The 26,573-nt window shown below is 46.5% G+C and overlaps 1 long non-coding RNA gene across 1 annotated transcript in view; it reads left to right on the top strand.

Annotated features, from left to right (window-relative positions):
* Positions 1 to 26,371, top strand: part of LOC110597626 (uncharacterized) — a 91,847-nt gene extending 65,476 nt beyond the window's left edge. The window contains exons 3-5 of the long non-coding RNA XR_013426319.1: positions 18,468 to 18,663; positions 22,351 to 22,523; positions 25,472 to 26,371. This is a non-coding gene — a long non-coding RNA (uncharacterized LOC110597626). The remainder of the gene's footprint in view (positions 1 to 18,467; positions 18,664 to 22,350; positions 22,524 to 25,471) is intronic.
* Positions 26,372 to 26,573: the final 202 nt, after the last annotated feature.

Here is a 26,573-nt window from a genome sequence, read left to right as displayed (position 1 = left end):
CACATGAGAGAAAATAGTCAAACCTTGGCTTTTCTGAGTCTGGATTATTTCACTTGGCATGGTGTTCTTAAGTTCTATCAACTTTCCACCAAATCACCTAACTTCATTCTTCTTTATTGCTAAAGAGAATTCCATTGTGTATAGGAACCATGTTTTCTTTAACCAGGTATCTGTTGGTGGGAACTGAGGCTGGTTCATACCTTGACTGTTGTGGACATTGGTATGCGTGTATCACCATAGTATGTTAATTGTAGTATGTTATTTGTATGTTAATTGTGGTTAACCATAGTATGTTAATTGTAGTTCTTTTGGATAAATACCAAGGGGTGGAAGAGCGGGTTATAGGGTGATTCTGTTCCTAGTCTTTTGAGGAATCCCCATACTGCATTCCAAAGTGGTTGTATTAATTTACAGTCCCACCAACAATGTTTAAGTGTACCTTTCCCCCAACATTGTTGCCAACAATTATTGTAACTTGTGTTCTTGATGATTGCCATTGGGACTGGAGTGAGACCCAGTCTCAATGTGGTTTTGATTTCCATCTCACTGATTGATACTTGTTTTGGTTATTTGTCTCTGAAGTGTCTGTTCAGTTCATTTGCCCATTTATTGATTGAGTTATTTATTTGTTTGTTTTATATTTTGTGTTTGAATTCTTTGTGTTTTCTGGTTATTGTTGGAGGATTGGCTGGCAGAGATTTCTCCCGCTCTGGAGGCTCTCTGTGCAACTCTCAGTTGTTTCCACTGCTGTGCAGAAGCTTCTTAAATTGACGCCGTCCCACTTATCGATTCTCCTTTTTATGGGGGATTTTTGGGGTCTTGTTGGTGCCTGCACCAGGGCTGGAGTGCTGCCTGTATGTTTCCTCCACTGCGTCACCGTTTCCGGTCTAATTCCTAAGTCTTTGGTTGATTTTCATTGGGTGAGGGTGGGCGTCTGGTCTCATTCTTCTGCGGTCTTCCCAGCACCACTTTTTAAACAGGCCATCCTTCCTCCAGCGCTCGCTTGTGGCTCCTTTGTCAAGGGCCAGGTGACTGTTTCATAATGGCCTGTGTCCTCTTGTCCATCCGCTGGTCTTCACGTCTGATTCAGGACCAGCACCACAGGTGTGTGTTTTGTACTGTTGCGTTTTAGTTGTGGCCGTCTCGGTGGCATCTTCAGACGTGATTGTGAGGTCATTTGATGAGTTCTGTCCTCCAGCCCTCCCTCTTGCCCCCCAGCCTCCCTCCCATTGCCCCCTTCCTCTGCCCCATGGGTCTCCCTGTCACTTTCATCCTGTCCCTTTACTCCCTCTGGTGTCCAACAAGAACACATTCTTAGTCAAAATTAGGAGAGTGTGTTCATGACAATCGCAGCCATGGTTTTGCTAACTGACCACATGGTTGGAGTTGGTATTCATAACTACTTTCTTCTACAACCATTTGTTTAGTCAGAAAAGAAAAAGAATTTAAAGATAAAAAAATCACGCCTTAGTGTGTCTTAGTTTCCTAAGACAGCAGTAAGCTGGCAGGCCCTGGTTGCAGCAGCTTGCCGCAACCATTTCCCCCAGACCTGGGTCACCGATGATGAAGGAGGGACGCAGGGCTGAGCGTGTCCACCAGCAGAAGGCGGCATACAGGGAGGTTACAGCCGGGGTGTGCTCTTCAACCACGGCAAGGCAGTGTGAGGCACAAGGGAACAGGTGGACAGGCCCAGGGTTGTGCTGAGGGCAACTGCTGCAGGACTTACTGAAGGAAGCGTCATCAGAGGCAGGAGCAAACCAAGTGCATCCTTGTGATTTGGGTCAGAAGATGGGGGCTTATGAAGTGGTCAGGAGAAGAGTGACCTTATCCAAGCCGTAGTGTACCTGGTTTATCCAAGCTAACACCAAAGATATTGGCACCGTGATCCAGTGGTGAGTGCCACCTATTACTCGGATGGAGAACTGTGCAGGGAAGAACCACCAGGGTTGCCAGGGGAAATCACGGTGGTTATGTGCCAGGACGGCTCTAGGCATGTCAAGCTGAACCCACACATTGCGCTTCTTGTAACTGGCTTTACAGTATCACCTGTCCCCTCTTCTGAGATGGACCCTGATGCTGCCAGGATTTAGCACTCTGTAGGCAGGTGCTGTGACCCTGTTTGCCTGGCTTGTGAAGAGAGTCCACCGCCACAGCAGAGGCACATGCACCAAAAGACAGAGCACTTATCCAGGTGGAAATAACAATCGGTGTTTTCTGAAAGAACGAACAAGGCTCGTCGTAGGAGAAAATGCCCGTTTATTGAGGAAGAGCTCTGCATATTTATAGAGCCGGGGGTTATGACAGTTAGGACAGTTTAATGATTGAAGGGTTTGACAGTTGGCATGGGGTGCTTTCTGATTGGTGGGTAGGATCATGTGAACCAGCAGGGCTAGTCTGATTGGTGGGTAAGGATCATGTGAACCAGCAGGGCTAGTCTGATTGGTGGGTAAGGATCATGTGAACCAGAAAGGCTAGTCTGATTGGTGGGTAAGGATCATGTGAGCCAGCAGGGCTCACCATTGGACGGCTCTTCTCGGGGGATGGGGAAGTTAGTCTTTGGAGCCAGGGCGACTCCTAACATTTTCCACCTGATTTCTCCCAGAAATCAGGCCACCAGCTTAGCATCTCTCCTCCAGAAGGGACAGGATCAGATGGGACATGGTAACAAGGGTTGGATAACAGTGGAGTTTCCAGGGAAAAGAGCAGAAGACTGCGGCTGTGGATGGAGAATAAATGTTGAGCCTGGCCTGCACAGGCAAGCCTGCATAACCCAGCCAGGCCGTGCTGCTGGCGTTATCACAGCAATAGCAGCTGGGCCAGGTGAAGTGGGGAGACCACATGTTTGCTCAGAGGACAGAACAGGGTCGTGTAATTCCCAGAACTCCTGATGGAATGACAGTCTTGGTCTGGACTGTCCTGTATTTCTGCATCCCACTCAGCATAAGCCTAGACTGCAGGTCCAGAGTCCAACAGGATCATGGGGACCAAGTCGAGGGCCAGAGATTCCTCACATGGTGGCAAGAAATAGCCACTCTCCAGAGGGAGCAAGCCACTTGAGACCTGCTGAATTGTCCCCTCCCTGGATTAATGCTTACAAAGTGTGAAAGAGCAGGGCTCTGTGTCCATGGATCAGCTCCAGCCAGGTCTGTAGGTGCAGAGCTGGATGTACAGCTTGGGTTCTTTCAGACATTCATAGGGATTATTTACATTTGTTAATGCTCCTTCAGGGACTTCAGTCCAGCTGTCAGGGTAGGTTTGCCAAATAGACCCTGTATCTCATGCTTAGAAAAAAGAAAATATTCTTTGTCTCCACCAACCTGCTGCTTGAGGATTATATGGTTGATGAAGGGCCATGATACATCATGGATGTGGGTCCATTTCTGGGCAGCACATCCTATGACATGTTGTGCCTTGGTCACTGTCAATCCAGCACAGGTTCCCTTGATCATACTTCACTTCTAAAGATCTCTGATAGTGGCTATTTGTATACCTCTCTTGTGAGAAAAGAGTTGCACAAGGCCAGTCCACTTGCCATTGTGCCATCCTCAAAGTAAGGCCTCGGGACACTGCACATGGTCAGTTCAAACAGCCAGAGAGTGTGCGTGCATTTCTACCAGCCATCCACCCGTGTCCACTGCTGCTCTCATTTTCGCCTGTCTCTGTCCAGGTTGTTACAGAGTACCTGAGAACTGCAGACCACCACACTTATTGAGCCCAATTGAAAGGGAAAAAAGTCCTTTAATGAGCAATCCAGGCAAGTGACTGGGAGCAGGCTGGTGCCTCAGCGAACTTCCAGTGCCTGAATTTTGGAAGTACAGAGGTTATAAAGTCCAAAACCACAAAAACCATAAGGATGTAGGTCATCCTTGCTGAGACAGATATTTTGATTACATAAGAAAATTGCTTTGATTATATATTTCAGAGTCATTTTTGCTGTAGTCAGGGCATAGATACAGCTGTCAGGAGGCTAGAAAGAAAATATTTTAAGCAAGCCCACAGTGGAGTCAGGTCAGAACAAGATGGCGTTAGTTTGGTTCTTTTACATTACAGTTGGACCAGGGGTGGGTTGACAGCTGCAGGTCAACTCAGGTTCCTGTGGACATCTGCATGCCACACATTTTCAGGGATGGGGACTGCTCTTCTTGCACTTGGGAGGTCCCATGCACAGGGGTGACCACCTGGGGTGACGAGGTGATTTGTAGGTGACTGAGGCTGATGTCATCCACGGGTCAGGAGTGAATGAGCTGTGGGGAGGACAGTACTGAGAATAAGCCCTTATCCAGGGTAGCAGCCTGTGCACGAGCGATGGATGGAGACCGGCCTCCCCAGCCCTGCCAGCGAGCTGTCGCACTGACGGCGGTGTTGGTCCGTGCTCCACCTGTGGTGGGGCTCTGTGCACTGCTGAGAATACTGTTCTAGGTGTATGTGGTTTCAGCCCCCTCCAGGGGCTGTGACTAAGCTCCTAGAGGTGACTTTTGTTTTTGTTGTTCTTCCAGCAAGCCCAGTGCATGCCTTCTGATGTACAGGTGACATCTAATTACGTCTCATAGCATGCCTGCTAGAGGTGTCCAGCACATGCACCTGGGCTGGCAAGTCCTGGCCTTTCCACAGGCTTCCTGCTGGCACCACATCAGCCCTGTGTGGCTCCCTGTGAAGCAGCGCAGCAGGTGTAGGTCTGGGCTAGCTGAGGAATGAAGCCCTCCACCAACCTGGGAGTCCTGTAAACGCCTGTGTGCCACCAGTGGGTACGGGGAGGTCTTCACTGCACCTGAACTCAGATGTACTCATGCACACCACCCAGGAGCTTTATGGGCACTCCGTGCCCTGAATCTTGTTGAGGTTGGCAGCCCATCCTCTCCTGCACAGGTGAGTGCACACTCTGTTGCATGCTGCAAGAGTCTAATCTTCACCAATTAGCATGACCTCAATGTTGTAATGGGACCACGTAACATCAGCAGGGAATGAGAACAGAGTGAGGTCCTAGGCACCATGCTGTGGTGGATAGTACGGCTGGGTCGGCATCTCTAAGGCAGTGGCTGTAATGCCCATTGTCTTCCCTCCCAAGGGGTGGCAAGCTGGCTTGCCAAGTCTGGTTGTGAGGGGCGCTGGAAAGGGCATTAGCTAAGTGCCGTCAGCAGAGCTGAGGGATGGTGTGCTTTTCTCCGGCGCCTGAGTGATCTTAGGTACTGTGGTGTGGACAGGATGCAGCACTTAGCTCCTAGAGTCCATAGCTAGTCCTGGGTCCCATCTGCATGTTCAGCAGGCATACAAGGTTATCGAAGCTGTGTGCACTGAACAGTTCCCACTCCTCTGCTTCCATGTTTGCATATCCACAGGCCAGCTTGTCCTTCCTGGTATGAAGGAAGGAAGAAGCCACTCACTAGGAGTAAGAAGCTTTCAGGACCCTATTTCTCCCCCTTAACATGACCTTGACTACCCAAACATTGAGCTTGAACTTCCCCACAGAGGTCTGTAGTGTCTTTCCTAATAGAGCAGCCATCCCGAGAACTTTTCAAGGGCCTGGAGATGGGCTCCAGTGGAGCAGGTGCACTCTCCCAGTCCCAGGTGCGACAGCCCGGTTTTACTCTTGGTCATCTCCTTGTCCTTGGAGGACTAGGAAATGTTTTCATCTATGGTTTTGTCCTTGGAGGATGAGCAAACAGTGATTTCCAGGGGAGACCTCATGCACCCCCTGTGTCCTTCATTCTGGTGTGACCTTACCCCCCTTCATCATGGGGAGGGGACCCTGCCTCACAGCTGGCAGTGCCAGTGCACTGGGCATCCACCTTTCTCTATCAGAAGGGCAGGCGGGAGTGCTGGAGCCGGTGAGCTCCCTTTGCGAAGTGCCAGCACTGCATCGGGGCTTTAGCCATCTCTCCTCTGGAGGCGCGGGCACAAAGCAGCCCGTTCCACATCCATTTCTTGCTTCAATGGCCCCCGTGTCTTTTCTCTTCCCTCTTTCCTGTCAGTTTCTGTGAGGGGCATGCCCTGCCCCACCACACCACATCCTGTCTCTCAAGGGTGTGCTGTAGCCTCCCCGACGTCGTGAATGTCCTGTCCAGCAGCTGGGCTGAGCAGGGAGAGCAGGGGATCGCAGCACTCCTGGGGTCCCGCGGCTGCCTTTCTTCTCACTCCAGCTGTAAGATGGCCTCTTCACGTTCTTCAGGCACCTCGGCACCAGTGCTTTTCAATGCCCAGCGCCTGCGGAGTCCTCTGTCCTTTCCCTTGGGGGTCCCTGTCCTGGGCTAATGTCACTCTGGAGTCCAGGAGGTAGAATATCCAAAAGCATAAGAAAAGAGCACCCAGCTGAGGGTGGAGCGGAGAGGGAAGAGCACCCTTCTTCCGCCTGTTCTGCTCCGAGTCTCAGACTGACTGACAGCTGTTCGACCTCCTGAGGGTGAGTCCTCTCTGCTCAGTCCACTAGAGACATGCTCACAGCCACACCCAGGAAGATGGCCTTCTCAGCTTTTTCTTGCATTCCAAATTCCATGTGAGCTGATGGCTGAGATTAACTATTCCACTCATTAGGTGGACTCTGAAATTCTGGATTCCCAAAATCCCACCCGGAACCACAACTTATTTTGTTGGTTCTATATGTAGCAATAGGCTCCAGGGAGAAACGTGCCAGGCACGCCCTCTGGTTCCCTCCACCAGCAGCACAGCGGAAACCGGGCGGAGAATGTCGTCTGGCCAGCAGTGAGCTTCCAGCGCTCACCCAGGGATGCTATTTCAAAATACTTTGTTTTCGTTTGATTTATTTTCTTTTAAAAATTCTTATTATTTTATTGGTACATAATTATACATACATATGGGGTGCAGTGCATGATTTGGACACATGTATTCAATGTGTTACGACGAATTTAGGGTAGTAGGTATATCTCTAATCTTACAGTCTCTCCTCCCTGTGTTAGGATTACCCACAGTCCTTCCTTCTGACTGAGGACACAGTAACTCAGCTCTACATGCCTTCCTGTGCTACAGAAAGCTGAACTTTCTCCTCTTAGCTGCATGTAGTGTTCTTCCCAGGAGCTGAGTTCTTTCTGTGCTCACACTTTGTGGACTCTGTGACCACTGTTTGCCTCTCCCCCCGTGAAGTTGCCTCTTAGGGCTTTGGCATAAAAACCTGCAGGATTTACCTTTCTCTGTGTTGTTTATATCCTCTGTTCGATCCCTATTGTTGTAAATGACAAGGTGACCCCCTCCTTTTTGGGGGGATGAATAACTCTCTATTGTGTATTTCTACCACATTTTCTCTATTTATCCAACTATTGATGGATACCCAGGCTGGTTCCCATCTTGGCTGGCTGTGAATGGTGCTGCAGAACACATGACATACAGGGGTCTCTGCTACACTTGTCCCATTCTCCTTGGATGTGTACCTCCTGGGGGCACACGGGTCCTGGGGGGATTTCTGTGTGGAGTATTTGAGGAACACGCACAGTGTTTGTGTGCTGCCCTATGGTGAAGAAGTGGGTCTCTGTACCCTCACTGCATCTTTACACAGCCACTCCAAATGGGTCCAGATGATCTCTTTCTGACCTTGGTCTGCACTTTTCTGATGATTAGTGACAGTGAGCATTTCTTCATATAGTGTTTACTATTTGTATGCATTCTTTTAAGAAAAATTCCTAAATATTTTTATTATTAAAGGGACATAAAATCTTCAAGTCAATTTGTGCAGTGTTGAAGTGGGTCATTTATTCAGGACACGAAGTTCTGCATATTTAAAGCTCTTTCAGGGGTGAAGGTCTTTTACAGTATTTAGAATCTTATTTTCATCAGTTAAATTACGTCATTCATCTAGATATTTTCCTAAATTCTTGAAGAAAAGTCACCCGCAGACACTTGTCCCCACTCGTTGCCCTATCCCCACTCCCTTGGAGTGAATGCATGGCCTCCCCGTCTGTTCCAGGCTGGCACGGGGCGTGTCCAGAGTGGGGACTGCACTCGCTGCTGGAGGGACGGGGGCAAGAGGGAAGAGGCGGCCGTGGGGGTGCACCTGCAGAGGCTGGACGCTCCTCCCCTGGAGTCCTCTTGCCGTTTGGCCTTTGGGGAGCTGCGTGTCTTCTCAGGGGCAGGTCTGGACAGTGCGTGTTCTGTAGTGCGTGAGGCTCCGGGACCTGAGGCCCAGCGTGCCCACTTCAGCTGGCAGGTCAGGGGCAGCAGAATGCCCTCCCTTGGCCCTGCCCAGTGTGTGGTGAGGGCCCTGGCCAGAGCCAGCGTGGTGGGGACCTTCCAGCAGGTGTGCGTCCTCGGCGTCTGTCACTGGGGCTCGCTGCTGGCCTCTTCTCAGCCCTGTCCCTCCGCCCCGTCCTGTGACTCCCTTTCACTCCCTCCCCGTGCAGACTTCCTCCAGAAGTGTCAGTCACCTCAAGTTTCAGGCCTCGTGCTGAGGGCACCTCTTCAGGGACGTCCACAGCTGGACGGGCAGCAAGGCTGCCTCTGGGCGAACAGACGGTTTAAGGGTGATGCCAGGTGAAGCCAGTTCACCAGGACTCTCCCAGCCCTACTGAGACCTGGATGCAGGGGTCTCAGCGAGGGGCTCCTGGACTCAGGCCCCTGGGCTTTGTGGTGTCACCCTTACAGACGTGTGCAGAGTCAGTGTGACCGGAGGCTCTGACTGGCAGTGTCACGGCTTGCTAGGCAGGGCCACTCATAGTCCCACGGCCCCATTTAAGGAGCTCAGGATGCATCTGGGGAGAAGCTATGTCAAAGAGTCAGATCTAGTGGGACGTAAGTTGACTTGTTCTCTTTCCTACTGCTGCTACAAAGGACCAAGACTTCCACAGATGACAGATCCCGTCACAGCATCTACCAGCCCCACTCCTAAAGATTCAGAGTTGGCGGTGGGAAGCCTCAGGGGCCAGGGAGGCGGGTTGCCTGTGGGAGTGCAGGAGCAGAGCCGTTTCCCCTGTGCAGCTCTGAAAGGCGGCCCAGGCTGGGGAGCAGCTCCGTGGAGACTAAAATCAGCATCCTAGAGTGATGCAGGCACAGCAGTGTCTTCAGAGGGTCATCCACACGACCAACTTACAGACCTTGGTGCAGTGGATTAAAACCTGCTGTGCGGACACTTGGAGTTCACTCAGCCTTAAAGAGTGCAGTCCACCATTTGCTGGTGCGTGGCTGGAACTGGAGAAGCTCATGTGAGTGAAGCAAGCCAGACTCCGGAAGACACAGGGCAGATGCTTCTCTTCTCCTATGTGGAAGGCAGGTGGAAAGAAGGATTTAGAAAGGGGGTCCATGGAAACAGGAGGGCGCACAGAGAGGAAGAGGAGGGGGAAGGAGTGGAAGGGAGGAGGCAGGGAAAGGGAGGAAGGCAGAGTGACCCTGACCAGGTGGTGTCCTGCGTGTGCCTAAACACACCGCAGTGAGCTCCACTCTGTGTGACTGCAAGGCACCCACTGAAAACTTAGTCAAGGAAAACTGTCTTAACCATGTAAGAAGGAGAGGCCACAGTACACTGCTGGTTTCCCTCACTGGCACGTGGTAAATGCAGATCAATAAATGCAATTCATCACTTAAATAGAATGAAAGGCAAGAATCACATAATTATTTCAACTGATGCAGAAAAGGGCTTTGGTGAAATCTTGCACCCATTTACGTTGAAAATCTGGAAAAAATTAGGGATAGAAGAAATTTACCTCAATATTATAAAGGGTATATATAACAGACCCGAAGCCAACATCTTACTGAATACAGAATCTGAAAGCATTTCCTATAAAATCAGGAAGAAGATAAGGATGTTCATTCTTACTACTCCTCTCTAATATAGTCCTTGAAACTCTAGTCAGAGCAATCAGAAAAAAGGCACATAAGAGAAAACCAATGAATGGATTTAAATAGGAAAAGAAGAAGTCAAATTGTCTGTTTCCTGATGACATGATCCTATATGTAAAAGATCCCTCCACAAAAAAACAAAAACAAAAACAAAGACTGATAAATAAATTCTGCAGACTGGTAGGATATGGTATCAACATTCATTAATCAATACAGTGATTCTGTTAAGAATAAAGTCAGGAAATCATCTTCCATCCACAATAGCCTCGATAAAAAACTTGGGAATTGACCCAATCGAGGACTGAAAAATCTCTACAATGAAAATTACAGAACTTGAAAAAATAAATTGAACAAGACCTCAGAAGATGACGAGACTGTGTTCTTAGACAGGTAGAGTTAAATGGTCAAAATGACCATTCTACCCAAACCATACAGAGTCATTGAAATCCCATCAAAATGTCCATGATATTCTTCACAGAAATAGAAAAAACAGTAATCAAATTCATTTGAAAGAATAACAGATGAGCAGGGCACTCCTGAGCTGCTAGAACAGGTGGAGTGTCCGACACCTGCCCTCGAGTCACTCCACAGGGGTGTGGTGCAGCAACAGCGTGGAACTGACACCTCCTAGAGAGCACGGGCGGAGGGTGGGTGCCTCTCCATCCCGGGCCCACCCTGTGGAGCTGGCAGGAGTCAAGCCGGGGAAACACTGCTGGCCAGGAGGCGAGGCTCTGACGCCAGCCGTCATCAGACATCCCAGTACCGGGGCTTTTCTAGGCACAGCAGGAGGGCCACAAGGGGTGCCTAACACTGTTGTAACTTTTAGTACACAAAGAAGCCCCTGGACAACTCACAGGCCTTGAACAATTTGCAGACTTCTGTAGTTCCACTTCCTGATCGTGAGACCCTATGTACTAAACCTGCCAAGTAGTTCTGGGTCACTGCTCCTCTGTCCAGGATGTCCCACCTGGCCCCACTTTTCCTTGAAGCTGTCCCTGTGCTTTTCTTGACCTCTGGCCCTCTACTTGTGATCTTCTGCTGTTGCTGTGCTGGTCATGGCAATGAAGAGCAGAGGAATAGAGTAGAAGATCCAGAGACTGACCCACACAGACACAGTTAGGTGACATGTGACAGAGACGTCAAGAACACATGTTGGAGAAAAGACAGCCTTTTAAACCAGTGGTGCTGGGAAAACCGGGTATCCACACAGAGAGGAAGGAAACTAGGACCCTGCTGCTCACCCTGCACAAAGTCAAAGCAAACTGGAAGGCAGACCTAGAAATGAGACCAGAAACTTTGTAACTGCTGGAGGAAAACACAGGGTCACCAATTCATCATACAGGTGTAGGAAGGGGCTTCCTCAGCAAGACCCTGAAGCTCAGGAATTACCCCAAGAATCAATAAGGGGGTGTCGTAATGTTAAGACGCTTCTGCACAGGGAGGAAGCCCGAGGGTAAACGGAGCGACCCCAGATGTGAGCAGCTTGGCCAGCTACTCCTCTAACACGGCTACGATTTAGAATAAACAGAGAACTCAAAAACGGTAGAACCAAAAAGAAAGAAAAGCCATGCAATAAGTGGGCAAAGACGGTTTTTCAGAGAAGAAACACAAATAGGCATCAAATATATAAAAAAGTATTCAACATCTCTAGCAATCAGAGGAATACAAACAAAAACTGCACTAGAGTTTCACCTCCAGTCAGACTGAAGCCAGATTTAAAGTTAGGTAGTCAGTGTAGTTAGGTAAATCGGGTCTAATATCGAGTGAAATCTAAAATGGAGGCCATGCTGGGAATGACTCAGGGAAAACAGGACAACTCATGGAATGTTTATGAAGTCCTGAAAAGGCCCTAGGCCAAAGTCCACCTCAAAGAAGTGTTAACCAACAGCTCCAACAGATTTGGAAATAGCCCATCCCAGAGAAGTGATAATCCCATCCCAAAAGGTGATAATTAGGCCCACCTGTGTCCCACCCCTCAGGCCTTCCAACCTACATTCCATCACCAAAACTATAAAAAGGGGAAACAACCGCACTTCCACGGATTCCACCTTCTGGGTCCCCTTCTTCCTCCGGGAGAAGTCTTTTCTTCTGTCCTTTAATAAATTTCTAATTTCTACTCTGGCCTTGCCTCGGCGTGCTTCTTTGGTGTTATTCTTCAACATCGGGGAGCAAGAACTCGTCACCGGTCAACAGCGGTAACAAGACTGGCAGTTATCAAGGGTACACATAGTAAACGCTGGCAGTTGTTGTGGGAAAATGCACTTTGTTGGCGAGATTACAGATTAGAACAAGTGTTTTGGGCAGCTTTTCGCTGCTCTGATTACAGGATCTGATCAGAACTACTGTCCAAGAGGAAGAGTTTATTGGAGGGCTCCTGTTTCAGAGGTCTCCGTAGTCTTCAGAAGGCCTCCTCCATTCCTCAGGGCTTGAGTCAGGGTAAATATTGAGCGGGGAGAGGGAGGCTGAGGTAAGCAGGTCACACCATGGTGATCAGAAAGCCCAGAGAGACTCCACTGGCCAGACACAAATGTGTACCAAAGCCACGCCCCGATTCCTACCTCCTATAGTCAACACCCACCACTTCAGTTACCATTCCGTCAATCCCTATCAGGGGATTAAATCACTGACTGGGTTAAGACTCTTAGAACCGAACCATTTATCCTCTGAACCTTCTTGCTTCCTCTCACACATGAGCCTTTATAGGACACCTCACATCCAAACCATAACAGCAACGGTTCCAGAAAGCCATGTAGAGATTCCTCCAAACACTGGGAATGGAGCCACCCTATGACCCACTTATCCCAATCCTTGGTTTTTATCTGAAAGATCTAAAACTAGCATACTATACAGCCTCATCAATGTTTATAGCAGCACAATTCACAGTAGAGAGATCACAGCCCAGATGCCCTCAATAGATGAGTGGATACAAAAACAAACATGCACGCATGTGCGCGCGCGCGCACGCACACACACACACACACACACACCATGGAGTTTTACTCAGCCATAAAAAAGGAAGAAAAATTATGGCATTTGCCAGTAAAATGATAGAAATGGAGAACATCATGCTGAGTGAAATAAGCCAGATTCAGAAAACCAAGGGTCAAATGTTTTCTCTCATATATGGAAGTTAGAGCAAAATAAGGATGAAAAAGAGGAGGGGGATTGAAGATACAGAAATCAGTGGAGTGGAAGAAGGAGGGAAGAGAAATGGGGAAGGGAGGAAATGCAGGATGAGTGTATCGAAATCATGCTATGTATGTAATATGTCCCAGGGGTTCCACCTTTCTGCATATGTTGAAAGCACCAATCCAAATAAATGAGCAAAGGGAGATCAGTAGAGAAGAGAAAGGAGAATAGGGGAAGGAAGAGGAGGTAAAACAAGGTGGAATTTAAATGGAGGAAGTCAAATCCCATGCATGCATGAGTTCATCCAAATGAACCCACTGATGTGTATAATGCTCTAAATAAAAATATCTTCAGTGAACCAGATGATCCTAGCATCATCTCTAGGCATCTCTTGGATTTGAAGATCCGGGTAAAATAAGTGCGGCTCAGAGCAGCCCAGGAGCATGACTGTCCCAGTATATTGGTGGTTGTCCTAAGAAAAAGCAGGGATGTTGGCTGGAAGTGTGCTGCACAGGTGGGACGACATGAGTGCCTTGCTGTCTGCTGGGGTCCCAGCCAGGAGTCTGGACGCGGGCACCACTGGGTGCTGAGGGTAGGGGCATAGTTAACTATTAAGTCTTGATCAGAACGCATCCTCTGATGGAAGACGTTTTAACATGAAGAGTTGGGATCTCTAGGGACTGGTGCATGGAATTACCAACGCTTTATATGCCTTTTTAGTGGGTCTTATTCCAGAAATAGCCCCTGCTTACAGGAACATTGTCTGATGTCAGGGAGGCGTTGAGCTGGATTTCCTCCCCTCCTAATCTGGGTGGTTGAGTGAATTCTCCCAATGTCTGTGAGGACCCGGAACAAAAATGACCTTAGTGGGCCTGGAAAACACCATCTTCCAATGACTTTGATGTTGAATATTGGGTAATAGAGTCGTTGAGAAGTGGATCTATCCAGAGGACCCAGAGGCTTACCTGTGGCTTTACTTGTTCTAATTAATTGCTCAGCTTTTGCTCTGTTTGCCATCCTGGTGGGTCAAGGGTTGGAAACAATTCCCCTTCCAACAGCCTCTGAAGCATCTCTTCCAGGGACACGAGTCGGTGTGGGGGAATGAGCAGAAAGGGGGAGGGCCAGGAAGGGGCCCTGCTTAGTGTGTTGCAGGTGAGACTCGTGAACTGTCCAGGCAGTGAGAGGCTGCCACCACCGACCCAGCCTTAATGCTCCCAGGGCGGGACTCCAGGAGGTGGCCTGAACAGGCAGCGTCACTGCAGGGGCTCCTGGAGCCTGCTTCGTCCTCCATCCAGGTGCTCCGATTTCCCCTTGGACTCCAGAGCCACCAGGGAGAGGAGAGCCCTCGGGGGCTGAGGAGGGCTCCTGGTGGCTCTAGCTGCAGTGAGCTCACAGCAGCCCTTCCTGAAGCGGCTGAGGGCTTTGATCAGAGAAGCACCCCTTTGACTTTGTGAGGTCGCTGCACGTCCCTCGGAGAGGATGGCAGTTGTCACCTGATGAACAGTTTGCTGGAGTGGCGAATCAAAGTCAGAGTGGTGTTTCTTCTTTGCCGACTTCTGAAGGGCTTAGAGTTGGTGTGCCAGGTCAGAAAGGTCAGGGATTATAGAGTGGCTCAGTGGGGCCCGTCTTGTTTTGGTAGCTGGTTCACCTAACCAGTTCAAGGTGACATTAAAGAGAGAGACCTGGTGGGTGTCTTGGAAGTGTATGATTTCCGTGCCTGAAAGCATTTGCAAACCTTTCAGAATAGTCAAGCATGGAGAGTTCAGGATTTGAGCACCATTGGATTTTACTCCAATCAGCTACCTTAGGAAAAATTGAGGCATTATCTGGAAAGGGGTCTGGGCTGGTTTCTGGGCCTGATTTAAAGCTCCAAGTGTATGTTTATGAAAATGTCCCGAAGGATTCCTCCATTTGACTTCAGAAATCCATTCATTTGCTCTGCTTTTGGTCACTAACATTGGAAAAGATGAAGAAAATGAGGAAAACTTGGTTTGTAGGTGTGTGTTACCATGGGACACCCTTTAGCATGTCCCAGGGGTCTGTGACCACATCAGGAGTTTTTTGGGGAAGGCCTTGGCTCAGCCTTAGTCCAAGGAGAGAGCATGGTGGGAGGTTCTCCTGTGCTGTTACCAGCCTGGCTTTGAAAGGTCCAGAAGGATGGGGATGGGGTCAGGGACGTCTTTAGGTTGTCCTTAGTAATAATATTGGTTGGATTATGTTGAGAGCCACAGCTGAGTCAGAATGGCCCCTGGCATTTTTGCCAGAAGTAATGGTTGAGAGGCGAGCCATTAAGATGATGCTGGATTGATTCAATTGTATATAGACCCCTGCTGTCTGCCTGGGGCGCCCGCTACTTCTCGAGGGGATTTCCTGGGGAGTCCGCGTTGGTTGGGGAAGTTCCTGTGGAGGGAGTTCTGTTTGGTGTGGTGTGCTGGAGAGGGGCTGCGTGGATGGCATTCGGAGAGAGTTGGGGGGGGGGAGTGCGTGGAGTGCTGTTGGAGTTCAGGCAATAAAGTTTCCTGTTTGAACATACAAGTGCTTTGTGGCAGCTCAGTGATTTGTGCCCAGCCAGACTGCGGCATTTGGTGGCCGGTACAGGGAACGCTTAAGCTTGGGGGTAAGTGAAATTGCTCACCCCTGAAGGAGAGCGAAAGAATGGGTGACCATTTCAAAAAACAGTGTGTTCTTGTTTTGATTTGTTTTGTTTTTGTTTCAAGCTGCCTGTCCCTAGAACTTTCTCAGGCAAACTGGGAAAAATGGTTGGCTCAAGGTTTGAAGTTGTTCAGCCCTGAGTAAGAGATAGAGATAGACCACGAAAATACATGTCAAGAAAATAGGAAAATTGATACAATGATTTTTTGTTCCGTTTTTGTTTCGTTTTGCTTCGGTTTTGTTTTGAGTTATCTTGTTGAGTTGTGTTATCCTTGTAGCAGAAATATGGAGTCAGAAATTAGCAAAAAACAAACCGAAAGATTGTTAAGTAAATTGTTAGAGGAAGGAGGCACCCCAGTAAAACCAAAAACAGTCAGGGCATATGTTGATACAATACTAAAATGTAGCCCATGGCTTTTTAAGGAGGAGTTGTTGGATATATCACAGTGGGACCGTCATGGTGAAGATTTAAGGGAAGAAGAAAAGAAAAACCCAGGAACTCTGCCAGTTGGCACATTACCGTTATGGATGTTGGTATGATTTTGTTTGCCTAGTCCAAAGCCTTCAGTTCAGACTATAGTAGAAGACCAAGTAAAAGAGAAGGTCTCTCGAGCTAGTCAGACAGAGGAAGAAAATTTAAAGGAGGAAGAACTATCAGGGGATAAGTTACAACAGGAGGCTGCTACTAACACCTTTCTATCACCAGAGGGCGTAAGTGTCCAACCAACAGCTCCACCCATAGAGACAATACGCTGGGGGGCCCCCAACCCCCATAGTTGATAGATAGGATCCTGAGACAGGACCTCAAAGATTAGCATGCCCTGTATTTGAGCAGGCAGGAGGGCAGCAAATTCACCGTGCTTTAGATTTCAAAACAGTGAAGCAGTTAAAGGAGGCTGCAACAACCTATGGTCCCCAAGCACCCTTCACGGTAAGCATGGTCTAAACCATTACCAACTTGGACATGACGCCAGCAGATTGGGCTAGTATGTGTAAATCTGTGCTAAATGGAGGGCGATATTTGTTATGGAAGGTTGCCAATGAGGAATTTTGCACAGGATGGCTAAGTGATATGCAGCAGCTGGTTATCCTCAGAGAAATCTAGATATGTTGTTAAGAAAAGGACCTTATGAGGATCAGCAGCAACAAATTAGATATGATCCTGCTATATACTCACAAATTGCTGCAGATGCAGTTAGGGCATGGAAGACTTTACAAGGACATAGAGATTTAAAAGGTCAATTATCTAAGGTAATACAGGGAGCTAATGAACCTTATGCTGAATTTGTAGATAGGCATATTCAAATAGCTACCAGAGTTTTGGGGGATACAGAACAAGCAATACCATTAATAAAACAACTGGCTTATGAGCAAGCAAATCGTTGCTGCAGAGAAGTCATTAGACCATGGAAACATGAAGATTTAAACACATATATTAAATTATGTAGAGACATTAATGAACAAGGGCAAGTCTTGGCAGCTGCAGTACAACAGGCTTTAGATGCCAGGCCAAAAACATGCTACAATTGTGAACAAACAGGACATTTTAAAAGGAATTGCCCCATAGGAGGAGGGTTTAACAAAACTAGGTATCAAAGGGATAGAATACCGGGTATTTATCCACGATGCCGTAGAGGGAGACATTGGGCTAATGAATGCCATTCTCAAACCACCATAGAGGGTACTCCATTATCAAAAAATGGACAAGGACCAGGTGTTTACCCACAATATTGTGGAGAAAGGCATCAGGCTCCATTGCCAAAAAAGGACGGGGGACCCAATGCTCCAGAGCCCATGACCACAAATATACGGGGCACTGGAGGAACCCAGCAAAACCATGGAGGAACCCAACAACACCATCAGGTTTTACAAGAAAAACACCTATCATGAATACTCCAAATATATTCACTGATGGGTCAAATAATGGTACAGCAGCAGTAGTTACCCCTGATCAAACTTTTACATTTTTAGTACCCAAACAATCAGCTCAAAAGCTTAATGCAGTATTACAAGCTTTTGTGATGTTTAAAGATTCTGTATTTAATTTATTTTCTATTAGTCAGTATATAGTTAATGCTATAGTATCCCTTGAAGATGCTGGAGCCCTTAGTTTGGGCAATGATTTAGCAGATGAAACTACACATGACATACATATTTTTTCTACACCAGAAGAAGCTACAAATTCTCATACAAGGTTCCATGTCAATGCCAATACTTTACAAAAGTGTTTTAAAATAACTAAGGAATAATCTAGACAAATAATAAAACAATGTCAAAATTGTGTGACCTTTTTACCACAAGTTAATCTTGGAGTCAATCCTAGAGGACTGACACCTAACTATATTTGGCAGATGGACATCACACACTTGCCAGAATTTGGAAAATTAAAATATTTGCATGTTACAGTTGATACTTCTTGTGGATTTTTGATGGGATCCCTACATGCCGGAGAAAAAACTAAAGATATTATAGCTCATTGCTTACAAAATTTTGCCACTGTGGGCGTTCCAAAACAGTTAAAAACAGATAATGGTCCTGGCTATACTTCTACCTCTTTTAAGCAATTTTGCTCATCATTTGGCATTACTCGTATAACAGGAATCCCATACAATCCACAGGGATAAGGCACAGTTGAAAGAGCTCATCAAATTATTAAAATGTATTTATTAAAGCAAAAAGAGGGAATTGGGGAGGGGTATATATCCCCCAAAGATAAACTTAAAATAACTTTTTTTACTCTAAACTTTTAAAATTTGGATTCATCAGGGCTTAGTGCTACGGAAAGGCATATGTGTCCAAAAAATGTACATAAGCCCAAGGTACTTTGGAAGGATATTCTAACAGGACAATGGAAAGGTTCTGACCCAGTGATTGTCTGGAGTTGGGAATCTGTTTGTGTGTTTCCACAGGAAGAACAGCAGCCGATTTGGATTCCAGAGAGACTAACCAAAGCGATTTCTACAGACCAAAAAGAAGATGATTTGACTCAAATCCATAACAGCTGATATTCAGAACTCCAGTTTGGCTATTCTTACATCTGCGACAGTGATTCTCCCACACCTGGAGGCTAATGAATAATGAACACCATTAAGGCCTATTTCAAATGTAAGAAACCTTGGGGCTTGCTTGTGGGAATACCTTCAGACCCATTATGCAAGTTACAGGAAAAAGGATGGGATATCCACAGAAGAGTCAAACCCAGGTGGTAACCAGGATGCCTTTTTCAATATCTAGTTTATTATTGCCTTTTCCCACATCATGAAGTTCTATTTTATTTTTTGAGCTCATACAGACCTAGGTTAATGTTTTTCTGATCAGTTCTATTTTTTTACTGTGGAGTTTTTAAACATTGCAATGGGGATTTCACCTGTGAAAAGCTACAAGGCCTTTATTATTATGTTATGTGTTGTATGTATTGTATCATGTGTGCACACTTGTGTTTTGTGTTGTATGTCTGTATGTGCGTATGTCATATATCATATATGAGGAGCGCTCATGAAAAAATGGTTCCAAATATTTTTTTTTATTCACGTGATTTAAATGGTTTAATTTAAATTGGGTAAACAGCTGTTGAGGATTATTTTAATCTGTGAACAAAAAAGGAGGTTAACAGATCTGTTTGTTTACTTTCACCTTTCCTTTTCATTATATTTAATAATTCTGTTCAGGATAATGTCAATTGTTCAGAAAATTGTTTTCTTAGTACCTGTTGGAATGTTACATATTTTTTTTTTAGCCATCACTGCCATAATTCCTATCTTCATCCCAGTGCCAGTGAAGACAAAGAGAAAACCAAATTATAGCTTCTATGATAGCTATTACAACAAACTGTATAAACTGATGCATCAATGAATAATAACTCAACAAGTAATGCTCAATCAAGGAGTCCATTTACTTTGGGAGGAAATGGACATTTTAATGGATTCCTCTGCTTTGAACTGCTTTCAGAACTTGCCTGGACTATGTATCACTTGTATGCATTGTGAAGTATCTGTTGGTGCAGCAAATTGTGGTATTGCTGGGGTATCTTTCTGGATGGTGTCATCGGTGGTACAATTTTTCCAAAAGGAACCGTCATTTGGCTTGGTGTTGTGGTATTTTGCATCCTCCTCCCTTCTGTTAGTGATGGTCTAAAATTTGGGGGCCAACAGAGGTGAGGCAAAGAACCTCACCCCCCCACTGGCACCAAGGCCAAATTTGGGGGCCACAGAGGTGAGGCAAAGAACCTCACTCCCCCCACTGGCACCAAGGCCAAATTTGGGGGCCAACAGAGGTGAGGCAAAGAACCTCATCTCCCCACTGGTGCAAAGGCCTATCCACAGGTGTGGCTGTATGCTGGACCGGTAGTCAATGACAGGTAAGATCCAAATGCAACGGTACCAACCTAAGACAGGAGGCTGACACCTAGAGGTCAGCTCATCTGATGACTGGTAAGGACCATATGTAATATTGGACAACTTAAGACGGGCGCGGTCCCTAAGCCACATTGCTTGTTGTTTAATTAAACAGAAGGGGGGAGATGTTGAGAGCCACAGCTGAGTCGGAATGGCCCCTGGCATTTTGCCAGAAGCAATGGGTGAGAGGCGAGCCATTAAAATGATGCTGGATTGATTCAATTGAATATAGACCCCTGTTGTTCGCCTTGGCGCCCGCTATTTTGCAGTTCGAGTTGGTTGGGGAAGTTCCTGTGGAGAGAATTCCAGTTGGTGTGGTGTGCCAGAGAGGAGCCATGTGGGTAGCGTTCGGGAGAGTTCCCGAGGAGAGTGTGTGGAGTGCTGTTGGAGTTCAGGCAATAAAGTGTCCTGTTTGAAAATACAAGTGCTTGGTGGCAGTTCGGTGATTTGTGCCCAGCCAGACTGCAGCTGGATTCGGCTGTTGGGTAGTTTGGTAGTGGAGTGGGAGAGGGAGAGATGGTGGCCTCAGCGGGGCTTTGGGAGAAGGTAACATAGCTGTGACTGAGAGGGACACAGCATCAGTAGGCAGAGTAGGAGCCGGGCCAGGGGAGGGAGGGAAGGGACAGGGGCAGGCTTGGAGGCTCCAGCCCAGCTTTTGACTGTCTTATACACTGTGGTGTCCCCCTAAGGTCGCTCACTTACACTGGGGCATATTTCACAGTCTGCCTTCGGAGGCTCAGCGGGCATTCAGAGAGGAATGATAATTATTTTTCCGATTAAAATTCTTTTGGTCACACTAAATAGGGGCTTTGATCAGCCATTCACAGTGTGGAACAGATTCAAAATCAAGTTTAAAAAATCCTTGGCCCCCAGAGTGGGTCCCCTTGGGTAAGGATCTCAGGCAATCAAAGTGGCTACCTACAAAGTTGTTCTTCTCCAGACACTTTCTGAAAGTAAACTCTCAATATTCATGGTGATTTCTGTTGATGGAAATATTAATTAGCAGAGTCTCCAAGAAATAGCAGGTCAGCTATTCAAAAACATATCATGGCAAAAATGCTTAATTTATGATGGGGATGCTCCCAAACAATTTAGAGTCTGCACATATAGAGTATAGATGTCACAGATGATATTTCTATTACCAAGCCGCCATGGCTTTTAAGGAGTCCATGGTGAAATCCCTCCTCCACTTAAATCCCTAACAGTGTTGTGGGTGTGATCTTATCTAATTAGCTCATTATTTGCTTTTCCATAGTTCCCTTTTTTGATTGATTAATAAAAGGCTAAACTCAAATTTGTGGGCTATTGATGGCACAAACATAAGTGATTTTAGAAAATAAGTGTTTCTCTAAGGTTTTTGTGTTGAAGTTCCCAAATGTAAAGTGACATAGACAGGATTTGAAGAAGAAGTGTGAAGAGCTCCTGAATCCCTTTTTCCTAGAAGACCCTGCTGTGGATATTTGATCCTTCTCACGCAATCCCTCTTTGTCACACTCACAGGCACACAGTTATTCTCGTGTCTGTTGCACATAAATTGTGGATATCATGGTACTTTATTCCTGCTTTTGTATGTACCTTCTGAAACTGAGCGTGTCTTATTACACAGCCATAACACAATATGCCGCCAGCCAGCGGTGTCGTGAGTTAGAAGGACCATCTCCCGTGCAGTGCAGGCTGAGTTCCCTCTGCGCTAAACCAGCAGTCAGTGCCCACAGAGGGTCTTGTCATTCTGTCCCCCGAGTCTCTATTAACACTGTCGATTCTGCTTGTTGTTCTTAAAGTGTAGGTGGATGTAACATTGCAGTTGTTAGACTGCAAGGAAAATATCTTGAGAACATTCTCTTTCTTCATTTCTGTTATTCCTCCATTGCACCTCAGTGGAAGAATGTTGGCCTCTGGACCAGGAGGTGGGCTGGCCCCTCGTTGTGGCAGGGTGGAACCCTGGAGTTCCGGGGGCTGTCGACTCTCCTGTAACAGGGCTGCTGGGTCAGTTGGTGAAGGTGGAGACCGTCGGGCTTTTCTGTTGGCCACAAGGTCTCCATGTGCAGTAGGAACGGGGTTGGGGGAGGCTGGAGGCTGCAGGACACACTTTGGGTTTTCCTGCTGGCTTCGCTTTGTCTCACCCCTTGGTTTTCAATGGGGCCCCACTTGTCATTTCGTTGTCCTCTGGGTAAACCTGTCAAACCTTCAAATTCCTACTGAAACGAAGGGGAGCAAAGCTGTGCATTTCACACCTCCCTTCATGTAGAGCACGTGGAAAACATCATTGGGGCAATTCTGTTTCCTTTGAAAAATCTGTGTGTGAGCTGGCCTGTCCAAGGATGTCTTTCCCCAGACCACTGACTGCTTTCCTTTGGTAGATTCAAACCTGAGTGGCTTTGTTCTTCTCTGGTTCCAGGCCCATCTGTGTCCACGTGATCTTAATGACCGGTCATCTGCAAGATGATGACCATGGAAGCAGAGAGAAAGATGACAGCACATGCACTTGTGACCCAAAGCCACCTAGAGGAACGGGAGCCAGAGTGCTGGAGCACACGTGTTCTCAGGGGCTTGAGGATCCGGGCTCTCTGGGTGAGGATGGCTGCCCGGGCCCCGGTCCACTTGCCGGGCCCCTGTAGGCGGTACTGGTATGGGGTGCAGGGCCCATAGAAAACCTCCCTGGCTAGCTTGGCATCCCAGAGGAAGAGGGAGAGCAGGTTGGGTTTGACGCCTAGCTCAGAAGCAATCTCATCCATGTAGTCGATGTAGTTCACTCGAGATGCATCTCTTGGGCTGTCCACAAACCTGGAATAAGAAGGACAACGTTGGAAGCCCGATGTCACATTTCTGTCAGCATCATCCCGAGTTTCTAAGGGACTTTATTTCTGCTTTTTTCTTGACTCCATTGTCTTCTGCTTATCAAACCATCTTGATGTCCTGCACATGCCGTGGCCTCCTTAGGGTGCTATGGTCTTAGCCTCACAGGTAAATGCCTGAGGTGTGTAAACTTCCCCGAGTGCCCAGCAGGGGGACATGTATGTAGGAAGGCTGAGGGAAGCGCAGGGGAAGCTGAGATGTCCGTTTCCCTGGCAGACACAGCTCCACCCCAGAGCCCCCATTCCCGCCACATAGCTCTGACTAGCAAGGAGTGAGTGCGGGAAGCGTCACGGCCCGGCTCACAGCTATCTTCAGGCCATGGGAGCTGTCTCTGCCTGTGTTCACTCTAGACATCAGTTCCTGGGACTCTCAGACAGTCAGGATGCACTTTTTGCTTCCTACCTAGGACTTCTTCCACCTACTCAGAAATTAAAATCACTCCAGGGCTGGGGTAGTGGCTCATTGGTAGAGAACTTGCCTAGTACGTGTGAGGCACTAAGTTTGATCCTCAGCACCACATAAAAATAAAATAAAGGTACCGTGTCCATCTACAACTAAAACACCCCCCAAAACCAAAACACAAAACAAAACAAACAAAAGCCACTCCAGTAAATCACTCTTGGGTTAAAGAAAAACAAGACTGGAATTTCTGACAATCTGAAAAATATCTAAATGTTTCAAAATGTTGGGAAGAAATGTTAGAAGATTCTTAAGATTTGCAGAATTAAATGACAATGATAATTTCCTAAAAAATTCATGAATACATTTCCTCATGAAAACAGAAACAATGGAAAAATGTAGCCCGAGAATTTTTTCTTAAGTGTTTAACTTAGACCAATAATGCTGGAAACAATGGAAAAATGTAGCCCGAGAATTTTTTCTTAAGTGTTTAACTGAAACATCTACATTGATGATACATATGTTATTCAATGATATGTACATATCATACATATATGTGATATTTTCAAGTAGCATGAAGTCCTTATCCTATTGAAGTCTTAATCATTAGCTATGATTTAGCATATAAAAGCACTGTTCATTAATTTTGTTAGTTTCTAAGCCTCAAAACAACATAACAAAATTAGAAACAGGGTGAGTGAGGAAAGGACAATCTCAGACAATTCCCATCTATAAAAGTTCAAAAAATCACAAATGAACTTCTCTCCAACAGTTAACAGTGTTGGAATATAATCACACACAATGACCAATTAGTAATTATCCCTAGAAATTAAGACATGTTTAATGTAGGAAATGTACTCCTATAATTCATGCCATTAACATGACAATGGTGGAAATCTCTGTCATTTTAGAATTTGTTCAAGTGGGTTTTGGTAAAATCCACATGCATTTCTTTTCCTAAGTTGGAATCCAAGGACACCTTCTTAAGTAAAGTAGTCAATATCATCTTCAATAGTAAAACACTAATAATAGTTTAAATAAATCCATAAATAAAACAAGAACATCTGATCCTCCTTATACACTATGGTCATCTCCTAAGGTAGAGCCAAGGAAGAGATACCAGAAAGAAGATCCAGGTATAGGAAAGGAAGAGTGAAAATTAGAACCAACTTCATGGTCACTTACCCTCCTAAGATAACCAAGTAAAGAATCATTAAAATTAATAAAGGAGTAAAGTGTTCTCATCACCACATAATGGTACCTGAAATAATAACTTTAATGAAGCCTAGAAATAATCAATTAGAAAACACAGGTGAAATCCATTTCCTTTAGCAACAAAGCTGTAAACTACCAAGAGTAGACTGAAGTAGACATGAATGGCATTCACATATGCTGTTAATTTTATGCCTAACTGAAAGCCTAGTTAGGAAGTTGCAGGAAGGACACATCCTCCAGAGTTCCCCGAGTGTGCTCGTGAGCATAGGTCTTCCTCCAAGCGCACAGAGTCTGTGTTTACCACACTGAAGGAGCACGCATCTCCCTAGGCTGCTCTGGGTGAGCGCTGGTGCAGTGTGTGTTCTCTATTCTGAACTGAGCTGGTTTCCTCTTGTGTTCTGACTTTGGTTCTGGCATATTCTCGTGTCCTCATTTTGAGGCTGCTCAGGGCAGGGACTGGACACCCTATGAGACTGGTGTTCTGGCCAGGCTTTCCACACCTGTCCCCATGTGCATTGTCACCATAATGTCACAGGCTACAATTGTCTTAGGGGTCTTGTTAGGGTGCCTTGTTCAAAAACAGAGGTCCAGTAGGACCTGCGGAACGAGTTTGGTGTCCTTCAGCCAGGGATGGTGTGCTTACTCTTTGGCCATTCTCCTTTTCCTTCTGTTGACCTCAGCCAGCATGTCAGTCTCTGAGGGCAAGTTTTTCAGTCCTAAGACAAAGCAAGAGAGAAATGTAAGGAGGGCTGGGAGAGGAGTAAACCACAACAACAAAAAAAGAAATTTTGAATGAGAAGAGTTGTAATAATCATCATTTTATGGAACTCATAATTAAAGCACTTTGTATAAAATCCCAAGGAAGAGAATTTCCTATCAATTTCAGGAGTCAGGAGAGGAATCAACTTCCCTTAAGAGAAACAGGCTTTGAGTTGTTCCTCACTTTAAACTCATAACAAAATCTGTGAATAGCAAGAATTCCCCAATGTGTTTTTAATCTTTCAGTGATACTCAGACGATACTGATACGTCTCAAAATCTTCTCTCTAGACATTGCCTGGCTTGGAGCTCACATCTCAAATGCAAGTCCTCAGGCTTCAGAGCAGGTGGGAAATCATTCTTCTCACTGTATCTTCAGGAGTTGTGCAGTGAGGGGAAACATCCCAAGGCTGCAATGATGCTTTTGGTAAGAAGTGAAAATCCAAAGTGGCCTGGGTGTGAATGTGAGCGTCGGGGGCCGAGGGAACACGGCAGAATGAAGGTCTGAGTGTGAAAAGACACAGCAACATGAGGGACAGAACAAAGAGAAGTAGGCACACAACTCTAAGCTATTCCCCTGTTCTTCCCTTGGATGCTTTCCTTTTCAACAGAGTTCTTTTAGAAATGAAAAATCGACTTTCTAGATTTCTTATGGAAAAAAGTAATTTCTTATGGTGAAATCTCAGGTGCTGTGGTAGGAGGTAAATTGGCAGAGGGGCTCCGGGTGCCTTGCCATTCGTGCATAATTAGGAACCCGGCTGCTCACCCAGGAGAGCCGGCCTACCTTGGAACACGCGCACAACCCATCGGCTCTGGAGTTCTGCTGTGGGGATGAGGGCCCCCACGGGCTGCAGGAGGCCAATGAAAGCCAGCGTTGGCCTCTCCAGCTGAGGAGGGAAGACCAACTTATACATGGAATGCTGGCTGTCCAGGATTGCTAAGTCATCCTCCAAGAAGGGGAAAGAGAAGGTGTATCCTGTGGCAAAGAGGACAGTGTCGACCTTCTCTTCAGTGCCATCCTCAAAGAGGGCGGACGTCTCGGTGAACTCCTCCACGTTTGGCTTCATCCGCACTCTTCCCGTGACTATGTGATTTGGCAGGTCGTCACTGACAACTGTTTGATATGAAAAAATTCTGCACGACAAGGAAGGAAATTTAAGGAAGTGAAAATAAAGTTCCTCCTTCAAGAAACTGTGTTTGGAATTACTCAGGAAGCCACCCCAGTATTTCAATAATGTTAATTATTTTATTCTTACAAAGGTAGTTTAGTTTATTGGTTAAGAACTTGATTTTCAGAGTCAGAAGTCAGCTTCTGTATTGGTTCTACCTATTAGCCACTGAGACCTTGGTCAAATTCCAAAACACTTCAGTCTCAGTTTCTAAATTTGCGAAA

This window comes from Ictidomys tridecemlineatus, chromosome 10, assembly GCF_052094955.1.
Source record: "Ictidomys tridecemlineatus isolate mIctTri1 chromosome 10, mIctTri1.hap1, whole genome shotgun sequence".
NCBI lineage: Eukaryota > Metazoa > Chordata > Mammalia > Rodentia > Sciuridae > Ictidomys > Ictidomys tridecemlineatus.
The sequence above is the reverse complement of the archived record's forward strand: the minus strand, read 5'-3'. Positions and strand labels throughout refer to the sequence as shown.